At 45.8% G+C, this 5,675-nt stretch overlaps 2 pseudogenes; one reads left to right on the top strand and one right to left on the bottom strand.

Moving 5' to 3' along the window:
* Nucleotides 1-2,560: 2,560 nt before the first annotated feature.
* LOC146510872 (5S ribosomal RNA) lies at nt 2,561-2,679 on the bottom strand (annotated as a pseudogene).
* Nucleotides 2,680-3,010: 331 nt separating this feature from the next.
* LOC146510871 (5S ribosomal RNA) lies at nt 3,011-3,130 on the top strand (annotated as a pseudogene).
* Nucleotides 3,131-5,675: the final 2,545 nt, after the last annotated feature.

Here is a 5,675-nt window from a genome sequence, read left to right as displayed (position 1 = left end):
GCGCGGAGCTCTGAATATCAGCAGTGTGTTTATTTACAGTGTGGCAACAACTGATGCACAATCAATCCTCGTGCTCCCCAAGACTCCCGTGTGTCTCCCACTCTGACGTCCGTGTTCGTGCTCCTCGCTGTCGTGACTCTGTGCGTGCTTCCTCTCCACGCTCCTCCTGCAGGACAACAATGGAAGCAGCCGTTAGACACTGACCCCAGAACCAAAACACAAAAACAACAAAATAACAAACCCTCCCAGGTCACAGTCCCAAAGTCAGACCAAGCATCCCGCAGCGGTGCAAAAAGAAAAAAAACCCACAAAACAGTCTCAGGCGGTCCATCACTTTAACAAAAGAGTTCAGGTGGCCTACCTTGGTCCCGTGATAGCAGTAGGACGCTTTAGGCGGCCTACCTCGAGTCCAGTGATGGCAGCGTTGCAGCTCTGGCGGGCGGCCATGGGTCTGCAGCGGCGAAACAGTTCCGGCAGCCTGCCCCAGTGGCGCTGCTCCACTGGTGGCTTGCCCCGGGTCCAGTGCCGCTGTAGCTCCGGTGGTCTGCCACAGGTCCAGCAGCAGCGGCGAAACGGTTCCGATGGCCGTTTCGGCGGATCCAGTGGCGGCGTTGGCGCTGCTCCTCCGGTGGCCTGCCCTGGGTCCAGTTGCGGCGGCGCTGCTCCTCCGGCGGCCTGCCCCGGGTCCAGTGGCGGCGTTGGCGCTGCTCCTCCGGCGACCTGCCCCGGGTCCAGTGGCAGTGGCGCTGCTTCTCCGGTGGCTTGCCCCAGGTCCAGTTGTGGCAGTGCTGTAGCTCCGGTTCCGGTGGCCGGAAAACAGAAATCAGAAACAGCTTGAGAAATATTTTGTTAATTGGCAACAGGTCAATAACACGATTGGGTATAAAAAGATCATCTTAGAAAGGCAGATGTCAACCAGCACTACAAATGGGCAGAGTTACAGCAAGCAGCACACTGGTTGCTAAGGTAGCTTAACATGAAAGTATTTGAATATATCATCATCTACTAAACATAATGTACCCAAGGAATTCTGTAAATCTGGATAAATCTCTGTGAGAAGGGGATTGGAAACCAATGCTGTGATCTTCAGACCATCAGGCAGAGCTGCATTAGAAACAAACATGGTTTTGTCATGGTGATCACTGCACAAGCCTGCCTGACCTGTTAAAAAGTTAACGAGGCAAACCGTCCTCGCTGCACCGCAGGCTACTTTAGGCAAAAAGATAAAAAGCTTGTAAAAAAGATTAAATAAAAGATAAAAAGCCCTCTTTGACTCCTTTGAGAAGTCACACAGCAAAGGTGTATGAAGGGACTTCTTCATCCTGCTCCTCAACTGTAGCCTAGATAGACAGTGATGGAAAGTCAGAAATCGATTGATTACCTATAAAAAGCAACCCAGAAGAGCCCTTGGAGACCATCCATGACCTCTACTGTCAGCTTCTCTAGAACCCACTGGTAAAGGAATGAAAGTGAAAGGTCCATGTCAGTCAGGTTTAGAAGAAAAGATGCTGTGAAGGAGTGTGGTTGCCATCTTGAACCAGGGAGGTTGTTGTTTATAATAAAGATCGCGTTTTGGTCTCTGAAGATGAAAAACTGCCAGGCAGCTGCAAAGGTCAGTCAGACCCTGGTCCCCGTCCAACACAGGCAGCAGCACAGCAGACCTGAGGAATCCTCCCAGAAGAAATTTACCAGCATTTTGAATCTCTCTGATCTGCATCTGGAGGTTCCACAACAGCAGAATGGTGCTGGAGCACAGAGGTGGCCAAGTTGTTAACAACCAAAATTCTTCCCATGCAGGACAACTGCGGCTGGACCCAGCTCCATCGAGACCATCGGGCACTGATCTTTTCTGCTAGACCTTCCCAATTTTTCTTTTGGAATTCGTCTCTTCCAGAAACACACCCAAGCATTTCCATCCCTGTTACGCTGCAGCCCCTCCGGTAAAGTGGGCTCCCTTACACCTTTTCAACAGAGGACCTTCACATTTGATCCAGTTGACGTTTGCAAAACATGCTTTCTCGTATAATTCCAGTTTTATATGAGAGCGTTGATATATTTTTAGTGGTTATAACTGTAACATATTCAGGATACACAGACAGTCTCAGTGTTCTTCCTGCTCCTTCTGCAAAGTTCAACCCCGGGAGTCCCTGTCTGAGGTGGTTTAAAGGGGGTCAGAGCATAGAGGAAAAGGGGGATGTGGCCTGGGCCGTCAGGGTAGCACACTGATGCGCATTTATTCAGTATTCTTCGGGACCGCAGTCGGCAGCCAATAAGAGTTAAAACTCGTTGCACATGGGTGTCAGGTTGACACTGTGCCAGCTGCACACTACAAGGTTAACAAGTTCCTCACTACTGAGCCCAGACGGACTAGCCACAGACATTTTCTACATTTACAGAATAAATCAGTTTGTTCATTTCCTAAATATTTTGTTCTTGTTGTTTTGTTTTGTTTTGCACAAAAGCGAAATGCAATCAGGAGCGTTGTCATGAAGCTTTTCCTGAAGCTGCCTCCACTGAGTGAGCAGCGGCGCCCTCTGCAGTTTGCGTGTGGAAGTGCAAAAGCACACAGCACCTAGTATTCCCAGGCAGTCTCCCATCCAAGTACTGACCAGGCCTGACCCTGCTTAGCTTCCGAGATCAGATGAGATCGGGCATGTTCAGGGTGGTGTGGCCGTAAGCGAGGGGAGCCTGCTATAAAAGAGCTTTTCTACTTGGCAAATGTCACACAGTTTCAAATATAGTATTGTGCTGAGCTTCACATGTTACAGCCAAAACATGCAAACCTTTGTTGTGAACTGCAGCTTTTTCCCGCGGTAACGTCACCATAATAACACGTTTGTTTCTCACGCACAGTGTTAAAGTGACAGAGAGCACACAGTGTGTTAGGACGATTTGGAAGTCCAACATTTTTGTGGTTTGGAGAATTCAACTTATATGCAGGGCATAAAAACGTAAGGACGACTGTGTCATCACAGCATGTATAAAAAGGCTGTTTCTGAAGCCGTCCCTCGCTTACAGGCCACACCACCCTGAACACGCCTGATCTCATCTGATCTCGCAAGCTAAGCAGGGTCGGGCCTGGCCAGTACTTGGATGGGAGACCACCTGGGAATACCAGGTGCTGTAAGCTTTTGCACTTCACACAAATGACAGTTTAAATATTGAAACGGATCTGAGGCGCTCTTTAAGCTCATTTTCTAATAGGATGGTTAGTGAGTCTTGTGCAAAGAGCTCTTCCACTGATGTAGTGATGTCACATTCTTCAAGCGTTACATCAATATCACTGCACATGCACAGAGCACCTGTAGATGTTTTTGTGCAAACACAGTTGTTTATGACGTGAATATTGCAGCATTAAGTATGCATTATAACTGTGCTGTCATGCAGGTATTAAAATAAAAGTAGAAACGAATCAATATCCTTCACTCTAAATTGTTTTTTAAATCCCAATAAATGGGTTACAGTATCTACACGAACCCGTTATCGAGGAAGCCTCTCACTCACGGCCATACCACGCCTGTTCTCATCTGATCTCTGAAGCTAAGCAGGGGCGGTCCTGCATAGTAGCATCACCTTCACCTTGCTCCATGTTAGATATCGTGTTCCCTGCTCAGGGCAGCAGGCTGGAAAAGGTGGTCCTGGAACAGTTTGTGGAGGGCTTGCACAGGGTCTGCTGTCTTAGACCGGTGAGCCTGGAAGCTGCAGTCATCCTTGCAGAGGATCCCCCAGGCCACCCGGGTGGGGGGGCAGGGAGGCACAGCTGCTGCCACTCACTAATCAGATTCTCCCCTTTTCCAGGGATGCTGGGGCCGCGAGGACAGCAGAGTATAGAGTGGGGAAGCAGCTGAAGCGCTGACTGCCCAGAGCGACAAAAGAAAACGTATTAAACACTAAGAAACATCACCTGAAGTTAGGTGGTGTCCGTTCATTTTACAGTGTGAATGCTTGAATGAAGCCAGTTGTATAAGAACGCTTCAACTGCTCATAGTAAAAGCAGCAGCAGTACTACAAGAAACAGTCCATTTACCATTTACCAAACTCAACAATAAAAACAAAAACCTGCCACTCGCGTGTAAAGTTTCTTGAAAGGAGCTACACCAATCTGTCAAAACAAAGTTATCATTATTAATGTTCAGTGACAGTGATCCCAGAGACTAAAGTATCTTTCCATGCAGTTTTGAAGTGGCATAGTGTTGTGCATCCAGCAAAGGATGAATGTTTGATAAAGAAAGCTTACAAAAAGTTTTAAATAATTTTTCTAACATGTAAAAAACATTTTAACATCATCTCAAGAATTAGAAAGTGAACCCGAAGCACTTAAAGGCAGTGAAGAGGAAGAAGTCCCATTTCACACAAGGAGACTTCAAAAACATCAGGCTCATGGAGAAGCAGGCCAACCACTGGCTGGGGGAGTTTAGTGCAAACATGGAGGCACAACCACACGTGTTTATGAACTTCATGTAGGATTCAATAAGCAGCATTTCTGCATTAAAACATCTAAAGACAGCTAAACCAGTTTACATCCAAATGATTCTGAAATCCTGACAGGATTTGAATTTCAACTAATATTAAAACAAGCTGATAATAAGGTAAAATAACTTGGCAGCAGAGTGTTGATTTGCTAACCTCACCTGTGGCTGATTACTCATTTCTGAGGAAATGCTCCAGTTTGAATTAGTTTGGTGCACTTACTGTGACAAAGTGTCACTCAGCTAACGATGCCTGCAATTTTCTGTTTTTGGTTTCATTTTCCTTCCTCCGTCCTGACTCTTCCAGTCCTGTGGACTTCCTGTTACCCAGGGACGTCAATTCGCTGAAATGAATTTTCCAGTGGTTTCCCTGCTTAGGCTGAGCAGGCACAGCAAGATGTGGCATTCACACACACAACAGAGGGGAAAGAGCCACAAGAGGAGAGAAAACAGAGCGGTGAAGGAGCGAGACTGTGACAGCACCTCGACAGAAATAACCAGGAAACTTCAAGAACACGTTATGTAGAGATCCACTGTCTAATTAAGAAAACAGAAATCACATGCTTCAAACAGTTTATAAGATAAACTGTAAACAGCAGTCCTTATAGAAATGGACTCTATTCCTCTCCCGTCTTGTCTTTCTAACGTAACACATTAATTAAAAAACTAACTCCATCTATTCCTACTCTTCTCTTGAATGAAATGAGAAAGAAAAACAAGCTGTGCAGGCAGGACTACAGGGTAACATTGATTCATTAATTTTTGAAGTGCATCCACAGGATCTACTGGAAGGAATCGGAGGCTGCAGCACATGAAAAATGATCCCACTCGAACAAACTGTCTCAGGGTTAATTACTCATTCATCACTGCTGTCCCCTTTAACCCCTCATCTGTGTAATGGCTTTGCATACATGTCAGTCCACGTGTGGGCTGTGAATTTATATTTACAGTAAGTGTATAGTTAGATTATTGTATAGTTTTTATAATGTAGCATGTGTGCACTTTTATAGAGCTGTTTCTAATTTTCTTATACTATGTATAATGACAATAAAGGCTTTCAATTCAATAAATGACAACAGACAAATATTTTAGTTTATTAAATGGTTATTAAGTATCACTCATTCACTCCTATGTTGTACAGTGCTCACATGTAGCTGACAATTTTTGTATTGGCCAGCACAAAGCAACAAGAAACTGAGATACTTG

This window comes from Neolamprologus multifasciatus, chromosome 9 (assembly GCF_963576455.1).
Source record: "Neolamprologus multifasciatus chromosome 9, fNeoMul1.2, whole genome shotgun sequence".
In the NCBI taxonomy this organism is placed as follows: domain Eukaryota; kingdom Metazoa; phylum Chordata; class Actinopteri; order Cichliformes; family Cichlidae; genus Neolamprologus; species Neolamprologus multifasciatus.
Note: the sequence above shows the minus strand (reverse complement) of the source record. Positions and strands in the feature narration are given on the sequence as shown.